General features: G+C 40.2%; 1 protein-coding gene across 6 annotated transcripts in view; it reads right to left on the reverse strand.

Annotated features, from left to right (window-relative positions):
• Acsl (Acyl-CoA synthetase long-chain) overlaps positions 1-12,441 on the reverse strand; it is a 155,593-nt gene that overhangs the window by 81,290 nt on the left and 61,862 nt on the right. The gene's annotated exons all lie outside the window — the stretch shown is intronic.

A 12,441-nucleotide genomic window follows, 5' to 3' on the forward strand; every position in this document is an offset into this window, starting at 1 on the left:
AGGATATCCATGCAGTAAATATTAAGTACTGACTTGGGAAACGGGAACAAAATGTGCCAAAGAATTAGCAAAAAAAAAGTGTAACTGTAAGTAAACAGATGATACATAAATTACAACCATGAGGCAAGAAGTAAGCTTCAAGATTCTGAGAGTGAGAAGGGTTTGGTAGTAAGCATAATCCCTAATCTATCGCCAAAGTCTCACATTAGGAAAACAGAAAAAACAAACTATCTTCTGGCATATATCAGAATCCCTTTCAAGTACAATGCTGTGGAAATTTTTTGCAAGCTGTCCATATCATACATAAGGCCAAACCTGAAATATGTTACTCAAGTTTGGTCACTTCACCTACAGAAGCACAAAGAGCTAAGAGAAAAGGTATGGATGAGAGTAACAAAGATAGTACCAGAATTAAGAAAGCTAAGTTACAAGGAAAAGTTAAGGCTCTAAATCTGCCAATCTTGGAAGAGAGAAGAGTGAGGGGTGACCTCATCACAACCTTTAAGTTTTAAAACAGACTGACAAAGTGGATAGTGAACAGCACTTCACGGAATGTAAGGATAAAGCAACAAGAGGACATAAAACATAAAATCAAGCAAGAAACTTGTTAAGAAAGATGATAAGAAGTACTTTATAGAATAGCTGGTGATGAGTGGAATATGAAGGAGGCCACGGTTAATGCAGAAAACATAAATATAGGAAGTTGTATGATAGAAAAATTTCAAGAGATGAGACCCAATGAGTATAAAACTCCCTTCCCATACAGTATAAATAGGTAATTACAAACAACCAAGTATTCAAAATACTCCCTGCATGTTTATATGCAAATGAGATTTCTTTTCTAAACTAGGAAGCATATTAAGATCTTTAGAAATAAAATCAGACAAGGGAGAGCCCCAAAATCACACAATTTTCACTAAGTCCACAAAACAAGAATGAAATATGAGGAAAAAACCAAAGACAAGAGGTCAGTCCATTAAAGAAGCTGTTTGAACTAATCAAGAAATAGGATCAAAAGAAAATACTATCTAAAATGGAAGTACAAAAGTTAGGGATCACATTAGAGACCATGAAAGATGTCATGAGATGAGAGAGGGCCTCAGTGATCTCAGGAATATAGATAGTCTTTGGATCAAAGCAAAAATTCAGGCTGATGGAAGGATTCAAGAGGTATATAATCTGAGGAAAAACATAAATTCATTAGAAAGCTAATATACTCTGATGGGTCTTAAGATATCCCAAAGGCTGTTTACCTAGAAATTCACACAGAATCTAATCGCTACAGTGGAGAGGGAGGTGAAATTTAACCTTGTATATATGTAGCATATCTTTACATCTTATGTATGTATGCACACACACACATTAACTCCAGCCTGACTCAGGTATCCATTCATCAATTAGCCTGAGGATAGGATGAACACCTGGGTTGGAAGAGGTCCAACTGAAACACCCTCGATTCAAACCCATGCATGTTTGACTCCAAACTGGCCAGTGCTGACTCATGGTCAGCAATGTTACCCACTACACCATGGAGGCCCGTGTGTGTGTGTGTGTGTGTGTGTGTGTGTGTGTGTGTGTGTGTGTGTGTGTGTGTGTATGTGTGTGTGTGTGTGTGTGTGTGTGTGTGTGTGTGTATCTATCACCGATTTGTACTATGTGGGGAGAGAATTTTACCCTCAAGAGGCCCTTTTTTCTTGAACATTCTCTACTATAATAAAACTTCTTAAATCTATGCATGCTGTCTGCATTAACCATGTCCTCATTCATTCTATTTTATTCATCCACCATTCCTATACTAAAAAAGTACTACTATACATCTTTTTTAATAAATTTCTTGCTTAATTTCATGTTATGTCCTCTGATTGCTCTATCCCTACATATCTCAAAGAATTGGTCACTGTCCCCTTCATATACCTGGTTTTAAAAATTTAAAATCACAATGTCCCTCATTCTTCTCTCTTCCAAGGTAAGCTAATTTAAAGCCTGTAGCCTTTCCCTGTAGCTTAGTTCCCTTAATTGCAGTGCCATCTTCACTGTCCTTCCCTGGACCTTTTCTATTAGCCCTTTGTGCTTCTTTAGGTGAGGTGACTTAACTTGAAAAGCAATTCCAGTTTTGGCCTTATATGAGATATGAAGAGCTTTCTAAATATTTCCTTATCCATATGCTTCAAAGCTATTCCGATATTTGCCAAAAGTCAGTTTGTCTCCTCTACTATGCTCTCAATAATGGACTCTTGTGACAGTTTAGGTGAGATGCTGATTCCCAAGTCCTTCTAACCTAAAGAATCTTAAAGCTTATTTCCTGTCAGATAATAATCATACTGAGGCCTTCTTCCTCTTTGTCCTATCCTCATTACTTTACATTTGCTTAGGTTCAATTTCATCTGTCCTATATCTCACCTACTTTGAAGTCTGTTCAGGTCCCCTTCTAAGCTGATGCAATCCTCCTCAATTTTCACTTCCCTCATGATTTTTGCATCATCTGTAAACGTATTCAGATAAAAGTCTAAACCTTTTGGCAAGTGGTTTACAAAGATCAAGAAGAGAAACTGTTCCAAAAAAAGCCTGAAGAACTCCACTAATGTGAAATTACCTATAGATACATGGAGGAGGTTTTGCATCTTTAAGGCCCCCATCTCTTGAACAATCTCTACTACCATACAATCTCTTTATTTTATGTACACTCTCTGCTTTAACCATGTCATCAGCCAACATTTTTGATTAATCCACAAGTCTTATATTATAAAAGTATTTCTCTAATTCCTTATTTACAAATTTCTTACTTAATCTCATGTTATTTCCCCTGGCCGCTTTATCCATATACCTTTCTAAGAACTATCCACTGTCCACTTTCTCAATCTCTTCTAAAAACTTAAAGGTTGTGATCAGGTCATCCCTCAGTCTTCTTACTTCCAAAGAGGGTTAATTCAAAGTCTCCAGCCTTTCCCAGTAGCATAGCTCTCTTAATTCTGATATCATCTTTGTTGCCCCGCCCTGAACCTTCTCTATCACCTCTTTGTGCATTTTTAGGTGTGGTGACCAAACCAGAGAAGCATATTCTAGTTTTGGCATCATGTAGGATATGAACAGCTCAATAAAAATTTCCTTAACCTTATATTTGAAAGGTATTCTGAAACTTGACAGGAGACAGTTTGTCTCCTTTGCTATTCTCCTAATGTGCGCTCTGGCAATAGGTTAGAGGCAATGTCAATTCTCAAGTCTAACACACACAATTCTGAAGCTTACTGCCTGCAAGATAATAATCATACTGAGGCCTTTTTTCATGCTGTCCCTACCTCATTACTTTACATTTAAACCATATGAGTTTTATTACCATATACCTAACCAATTTTGGGGTCTCTCTTAAGTATCATTGTAAGTACATACAATTTTACTTGCTTTTCACTTCTCTCATGACCTTTGCATCATCTGCAAACATACCCTAGTTGGAGTTCCAATCTTCTGTTAAGTCATTCACATGAATCAAGAAAAGCAGCGGTCACAAACAGAACCCTGGGGCACTCCATTAGTAATCTTCACCCATCTGGAGAATGCTCTTCCGACAAGTGTCCTTTGTTCCAAAGCACCAAGATAATCTATCCACTGCAGAGGTCTCTCATTTATTCCTATCAGGTGATACAACTTCTTGATCAGCCTCCTAAGCAGTACAGCATCAAATGCTTTTTAGTAATCAAGATACAAACAATCAACCCAGCCTTCCCTTTTGCCCAGCACAGAGTTCACTTTCTTGGAGAAATCTAAGAAGTTCATAACACATAACCTTTCCCAAAAACCATGTTGCCTCCTAATTCGGTAATTTCTCCTCTGCTGAAAGTCATCTGCTTGTTTTCTGCTTTAACTTTTCTGGTACATTACTAAACACACTCATCAGGCTGACGGGACTTTAGTTCAGTGCCTCTTTCCCAGACATCTGTTTTGTACATGGGTATTAAGTATGCTCTTTCTCATTCCCTTGGCACTTTGCCTTTCTCCAGTGACAGTGACATGCTTGTGTTATTACCTATATGGAACAAACTATTTGTACAGTAAGGAGGGAAAGTTCTGTACTTGTAGGGCCTTGTCAAATGAACTTATATGCCATTTGATACCCTTTTAATCCTTAATCCTTTGTAAACTCCCAACACTGACTGTCTCACTGGTTAATCTATTTCAACCATCACCATCCTAAAACTAAGCTAGATCTTAACATCTTTTCTAAGAAACTAGCTTTTTACCCAGCTTTCTGTTATGGCCTCTGGTTAATCTGGTGCTGCATCTCTTGAAGAACTGTTCCCTATCAATATCATCCAGCAGATTCAGAAACTTGAAAGTTGTTATCATGTCTCCCACCCTCTGCTCTCCATTGTAGACAGCTTTGTAGTCCTCAGCTTCTCACTGTACTTCAATTCTTTTAACTAAGACCATATTAATTGCTCTTCCCTGTACCTTCTCAATCAGATCTTTTTGCTTCTTTAGGTGTGAAGAAGACATTGGTAAGGCATAATCCAGTTTTGGTATGATATACATGGTGAATAATCTTCAGAATGTGTCATTGTCCATATGAATGAATGTGATTCTTACATTTGCCATTTGACAATTTGCCTCTCGCAATTCTCCTGATGTATAGCTTTTATGATAAACTAGGCATAATGTCAACCCACACATCTCTTTTATATGCAGATTCCTGTACTGTAATTCTCACTTGGTAATAGTCAGGAGCATTAGGCAACAGTCATTCCGAACATCATGTAGTAGCCTCTGCAAACTCTGCGCTAGAACTGCCCTCTACCAGTGGCCTGTTAAGGGTGAGGCACTATAGCCTAGGAAACAGCACCAGAGACCACTTGTTTTGAGGTTTCTATTGCCGTGGCCACCCCCTTAAGGGAGCTGTAGAAGGGAACAGGCATCAGAGATTTTGATTATACTTAGTCACTGTCTCACGCATTAGCAAGGTAGCGCAAAGAAACAGACGAAAGAATGGCCCAACACATGTATATACATAAATGCTCACACACACATATACATACCTATACATTTCAACATATACATACATATACATACACAGACATATACATATATAAACATGTATATATTCATACTTGCTGCCTTCATCCATTCCTGTCACCACCCCACAACACATGAAAAACAGCACCCTCCTCCTCTACCCATGCGTGTGAGGTAGAGCCAGGAAAAGACAACAAAAGGCCACATTCATTCACACTCAGTCTCTACCTGTCATGTGTAATGCACTGAAACCACAGCTCCCTTTCCACATCCAGGCCCCACGAAACTTTCCATGGTTTACCCCAGATGCTTCACATGCCCTGGTTCAATCCACTGACTGCACATTGGCGCTGGTATACCACATTGTTCCAATTCACTATATTCCTTGCATGCCTTTCACTCTCCTGTATGTTCAGGCCCAATCGATCAAAATCTTTTTCACTCCATCCTTCCACCTCCAATTTGGTCTCTCACTTCTTCTCGTTCCCTCCACCTCCAACACATATATCCTCTTTGTCAATCTTTCCTCACTCATTCTCTCCATGTGACCAAAACATTTCAATACACCCTCTTCCACTCTCTCAACCACACTCTTTTTATTACCAAACATCTCTCTTACTCTTCCATTACCTACTCGATCAAATCACCTCACACCATATATTGTTCTCAAACATTTAATTTCCAACACATCCACCTTCCTCCACACAACCCTATCTACAGCCCATGCCTCAAAACCATATAACATTGTTGGAACCACTATTCCTTCAAGCATACCCATTTTTGCTCTCCGAGATAACATTCTCACCTTTAACATTTTCTTCAACACTTCCAGAACCTTTGCCCCCTCCCCCACCCTGTGATTCACTTCCGCTTCAGGGTTCCATCCGCTGCTAAATCCACTCCCAGATATCTAAAAACACTTCACTTCCTCCAGTTTTTCTCCATTCAAACTTACCTCCCAATTAACTTGTCCCTCAACCCTACTGAACCTAATTACCTTGCTCTTATTCACATTTACTCTCAGCTTTCTTCTTTCACACACTTTACCAAACTCAGTCACCAGCTTCTGCAGTTTCTCAACCAAATCAGCCACCAGTGCTGTATCATCAGCAAACAATAACTAACTCACTTCCCAAGCCCTCTCATCCACAACAGACTACATATTTGCCCCTCTCTCCAAAACTCTTGCATTCACCTCCCTAACAACCCCATCCATAAACAAATTAAACAACCATGGAGACATCACACACCCCTGCTGCAAACTGACATTCACTGGGAACCAATCACTTTCCTCTTTTCCTACTCGTACACATGCCTTACATCCTTGATAAAAACTTTTCACTGCTTCTAGCAACTTACCTCCCACACCATATACTCTTAATACCTTCCACAAAGCATCTCTATCAACTCTCTCATATGCCTTCTCCAGATCCATAAATGCTACATACAAATCACACTAAGTCCTTCTGCTTTGTCCCATCTTTGTCACCTTGCAATTACTTGACTGCATCTAATCATCCATTTAGCTGAGTTAATTTGCAGTTTATCAAGGTCCCACAGCACACTGATGCAGTCAAGTCACTCTTTATTTCTCTCATGACCCTGATACCATCCAAAAACATGCTTAGATAAAATTCCACTTTATGAAAGTAATTTACATGCACCTCACATCTGAGAGGTGGCTACGAACAGATAAAGAAATGGCCTCATCCAGTCACATTCATTCTCTAGCTGTCAGGTGTAAAGGACTGAAACCACAGCCTCCTATCCCAACCAGGCCCCAGAGACATTTCTGTAGTTTCTCCCATCTGCTTCATATGCCCTATTTCAGTCCAATGATAGTAACCTTCCCTCATACACTCCCTCCACCAATCCAACCATCCACCCATCCATCCAACATCATGTCGCTCCCATTCACTGTACCTCGTGAATGCCTTACAATCCTCTTTGTCAACTTCTCCTCGCTCAATCTCTCTTCATGTCCAAATCTTCAGCTCTCTCATCGACACTCATCTTATTCTCTCTTTCTTTCTTTCTTTCATACTATTCGCCATTTCCCGTGTTAGCGAGGTAGCATTATTTTTCTTTCTTAATTAACCCTCTTCACACCACACAGTGTCCTCGATAATTTCACGTCCAACACACTGACCATCTTCTATACATTCTCTTCTATAACACATGCCTCGCATTCATACAATGCCATTGGATATCCTTTCCTTCAAGCATACCCATGTTCACCCTTCCAGATAAAGAACACTCTGTACATACATTCTTCACTGCTCCCCGGACCTTTGCTCCCTTACCAAATCTATGGTTTACTTCAGCTCCCACGGTTCCATTTGCTGCCATAGCCACTCCCAGGTACCTAAAACACTCTACTTCCTCAGTGTTCTCTCCAATAAACCTCACACTCCTTATAACCTCTCTCTTTTTCCTGCTAAACCTAATAACCTTCTGTTTTATCATATTCAATCTCAACTTTCTCATTTCATTCCCTCCCCTAAACTTACACACCAGCTTCTGCAGTTTCTCACTTGAATCTGCCACCAGTGCTGTTTGTCCTCAGCAAACAAGTTACTCATTTCCCACACTCCCCCCACCCCAACCAACAGACTGCATACATGCTTCTTTCTACAAACGCATTGCATTCTACTTCCTCACTACCCCCACCCATAAAAAAATTAAATGATGACTTCAGTAATTATATGGGAGGGTATTGATTGAGAGGGTGAAGGCATGTACAGAGCATCAGATTGGGGAAGAGCAGTGTGGTTTCAGAAGTGGTAGAGGATGTGTGGATCAGGTGTTTGCTTTGAAGAATGTATGTGAGAAATACTTAGAAAAGCAAATGGATTTGTATGTAGCATTTATGGATCTGGAGAAGGCATATGATAGAGTTGATAGAGATGCTCTGTGGAAGGTATTAAGAATATATGGTGTGGGAGGAAAGTTGTTAGAAGCAGTGAAAAGTTTTTATCGAGGATGTAAGGCATGTGTACGTGTAGGAAGAGAGGAAAGTGATTGGTTCTCAGTGAATGTAGGTTTGCGGCAGGGGTGTGTGATGTCTCCATGGTTGTTTAATTTGTTTATGGATGGGGTTGTTAGGGAGGTAAATGCAAGAGTTTTGGAAAGAGGGGCAAGTATGAAGTCTGTTGGGGATGAGAGAGCTTGGGAAGTGAGTCAGTTGTTGTTCGCTGATGATACAGCGCTGGTGGCTGATTCATGTGAGAAACTGCAGAAGCTGGTGACTGAGTTTGGTAAAGTGTGTGGAAGAAGAAAGTTAAGAGTAAATGTGAATAAGAGCAAGGTTATTAGGTACAGTAGGGTTGAGGGTCAAGTCAATTGGGAAGTGAGTTTGAATGGAGAAAAACTGGAGGAAGTGAAGTGTTTTAGATATCTGGGAGTGGATCTGGCAGCGGATGGAACCATGGAAGTGGAAGTGGATCATAGGGTGGGGGAGGGGGCGAAAATTCTGGGGGCCTTGAAGAATGTGTGGAAGTCGAGAACATTATCTCGGAAAGCAAAAATGGGTATGTTTGAAGGAATAGTGGTTCCAACAATGTTGTATGGTTGCGAGGCATGGGCTATGGATAGAGTTGTGCGCAGGAGGATGGATGTGCTGGAAATGAGATGTTTGAGGACAATGTGTGGTGTGAGGTGGTTTGATCGAGTGAGTAACGTAAGGGTAAGAGAGATGTGTGGAAATAAAAAAAGCGTGGTTGAGAGAGCAGAAGAGGGTGTTTTGAAGTGGTTTGGGCACATGGAGAGAATGAGTGAGGAAAGATTGACCAAGAGGATATATGTGTCGGAGGTGGAGGGAACAAGGAGAAGAGGGAGACCAAATTGGAGGTGGAAAGATGGAGTGAAAAAGATTTTGTGTGATCGGGGCCTGAACATGCAGGAGGGTGAAAGGAGGGCAAGGAATAGAGTGAATTGGAGCGATGTGGTATACCGGGGTTGACGTGGTGTCAGTGGATTGAATCAAGGCATGTGAAGCGTCTGGGGTAAAACATGGAAAGCTGTGTAGGTATGTATATTTGCGTGTGTGGACGTATGTATATACATGTGTATGGGGGGGGGTTGGGCCATTTCTTTCGTCTGTTTCCTTGCGCTACCTCGCAAACGCGGGAGACAGCAACAAAGTATAATAAAATAAAAATAATTCAGTGGAAATGTAGATCTTCTGCTCTGGGCAAATCTTTGTTCCAAATGCAGTACTGCATGTTTGTTGTTCCAATTGTGGAGTCAGTGTGCCATGATGTGATTGTAAGGTTATCTGCATATGAAAGGGCCTACATTTTGTGGTTAGCTAGAAGTAATGGGAGGTTGTGTAGGAAGAAACTAAAGAGGGCTGGAGAAGAAGCCACCTCTAAGTGAGCTCCATTGTCAAGTTCAGATGTTTTTGAGGTGAAGCCCTTGTTCATGACATTGCCATGGTGACTGACTATGAAACTGGTCAGTCACTTTTTGTCAATGTTATGGAGGGTGATATCATATATCCATTGCATGAGGATGTGTCATGGGACAGTGCAGAATGCTTTACTGATGTCTATTGTCACAATTCCTGTGTGGAATGGGGCCTGCAGTGGGTTGAAGACACCAATAAGATGCTGTGATATCAGTGTGTAGTGTGGTAGTGGAGTGGTTGAGTTCAAATTTTGCCTTGAAATGTGAGCGAGTGGAATGTTTTATTTGATTTTGTTGTGTATCAGTTTTTCAGTAAGTCTGGATACTGAGCATAGAAGTTATAGGGTGACGGGGGTATGGGAGTTGAATGGTTCGGAAGGTTTTGGGACTGGTGTTATGTCAGCATGTTTCCAGATAATAGGAAATTTGTTGTGCTGCCAGGAATGGTTGAAGATGTCTATACATGCTTATAAAGCAATGTACCAGGATTTTTACACTAAAGTTTTATGTATCATCAGGGTGTGAAGTTCTTTCAGGTTTTACCTGCAATGCCTGTAGGAGTAAATGGCAGGTGGGCAATTGTTTCTGGATGGATTTTAAGAAAGTTTTAAGTGATTTTCCTGTGTATGTGCAAAGTCAGTTCGTGGGGATAGAATACTACCATCCAATTTGCAACATATAACACAAAGCAATTTAAGGGGACAGAAACAGAAGGTTGGAATCTCACTCCTCCTATTTCAATTTCTAGAAATGGAAACAGGAGGAGGCAAACAAGGAGTGTTTGAATGTGCATGGATATAACCAGGATGGGAAGGGAGATAGGTAATACTGTATATTGGGGAGAAGAATCTAGATGTTCTCATTCTGAGTAATGTAAACTCAAGAGGAAGAGGAAAAATGGTTTGAGAATGTCCATGGGGTAAACTACAGATCTGATATGAGACCATGAGCAAAGGAAAGGGTACTAAAAGTGAAGGAGGAGTTGTGGAAATCAAAGAGCATAAGGTAAAGGTACACCACCAATTTTCCAGCACTCTTGGTTCCAGAGCAGTACCGGGTTAACCATTTTGCCAAACCAACCGTGGTCATGTAATAATTCATCAACACACATCTAACCCACTAATTATTCATCTCCCATGTGTCTAAAGTCTACCATGGACTGCAAGAAATCTAAATTAAACAAATATCAAATGTTTGAGCACCCTAAGATGGTAAGTCAGTCCTTAGATTGCTTGAACCCTGTGAGGTCTTCTTCATCTTCTGTTGTTAGTGTTTTCCTAGGATTGCATCGCCAGAGTAATGCAGTTTCATCTGCATTATGCACCTGCTCAGGAATGAGGTGCTTGTCAGCTACAACTTTCGCAAATTCGTCCACATCCTCGGCAGCTCCTTCGTGGTTTGCTGACTGCTTTCTCTGCACACCTTATTTATGGAAATCCTATGACACTTCTAGAATCTTTGAAGCCATCCTTCACTATAGTCACGCTCATGTTGCAATGTAAGTTCTTTCTGGAACAATTTAGCCTGGTCCATTATCATGCTACCTGACAAGTCCACCCAATCACTCCCACACTGTCGAAACCATTCTATCATCACTTGATTGTGTTCAGAACTCTTACCATCTTTCATAGTTTTTCTAATCATCATTTCCTTCTTGGAATTGCTGTCTGCATAGAATTTCAATATTTTCTCCCTTTGCTTCTTTGTATCATACACAGTTGATGGACTAATACTGTAGATCTCATACAGCTTACGAACCGAAACACCACGGTCCATTTTTTTCAACAGTTCTACTTTATCTTGGATCAATATGGACTGTTGTTTACATTTGACACCACGACTAACACTCTCATATGTCTTAGAGGCCATAGCTAGAGTTAAACTTAAGCAAAATAAGCTAAGAATCTCACAGAATTGCGGTATCACCACCAACAAGTGCAGTGTAAAGAATGAAAATAAGCACACCCTACACACAATGCCATCTGTGGCCGCCCAGTAAACTAGTCTGGTGGCCATGGTAACTTCAAGTTCCCTCACGTAATCTTACCCAGACTAAAGGAGGTGCCAAACCATCAGTTGCCAAAAAATTGGTGGTGTACCTGTAGTAGAGTACTAGATTAATGTAGCTGAGAATGAAAATGGATTATGAGAGGTGGATGACTGCCTGCACTGATGAACCTGGTGGTATGAGGAGTGAAGGAAAGAGGTGTTTGTTTCAGGAGGAAATAAGTGACTGCATCAACATTTTTGTAGCAAGGGACAAAGTATTTTTGGTGTAAAGATATGAGAATGTTTCTAGTGTAAAGATCTAAGACTGAGGGAGTTCCTGAAGGAAATGGGCATCAGAGATATCAACAGACGGACAGAATGGGTGATGTGGCAGCTAAGAGTATAATTAAGGACCACAGGATACCAAGCATATATGAATAAAGCCAGCTGCATGTCAAAATGCACACTGAAAAAACCTTGCTTAACCCATTGGGCACAAATTGATATCTAACTGCATTTCAAAAGATTTTGAATCTCCCAGCAAAATATGAAAATGGTAATAAGCCCTTTTTTATTGCTTTTGAGTCAAGGGAAAACCATAATGCTTCCTTATCTGATATCAACATTTCATCATAGTCATCATAAGTTATCATACCATACCTCTATTTAAGCATTATAATATCTAACACACAGTTATACAGCACATCTTGATTTAATAACATCCATAAATTACCTAAATGACCATGAAAATATAGTGAAAGAAGAAGTTTCTTATTATCCAAAAATTTTTCACTTACCTTCCTTCCGAAACCTTCACCTACACTTTCTTTGCTTTCCTATATCAGCTTCTTAACATTCCACTTACATATTTTGTGTTCTTCCCTCCACCTTTACTGAACTTCCACAGTTACATTCCTATTGAGCAATCTACCATGTGCCTTTTTCTTCTCCACAGCATTTCTAATCTCTTCCGTCCACCAGACATTGCCCTTTTTATTCCTATATCTCACTACCTTGTATCCAACTACTAATTCTACAACC

This window comes from Panulirus ornatus, chromosome 40, assembly GCF_036320965.1.
Source record: "Panulirus ornatus isolate Po-2019 chromosome 40, ASM3632096v1, whole genome shotgun sequence".
Taxonomy (NCBI): domain Eukaryota; kingdom Metazoa; phylum Arthropoda; class Malacostraca; order Decapoda; family Palinuridae; genus Panulirus; species Panulirus ornatus.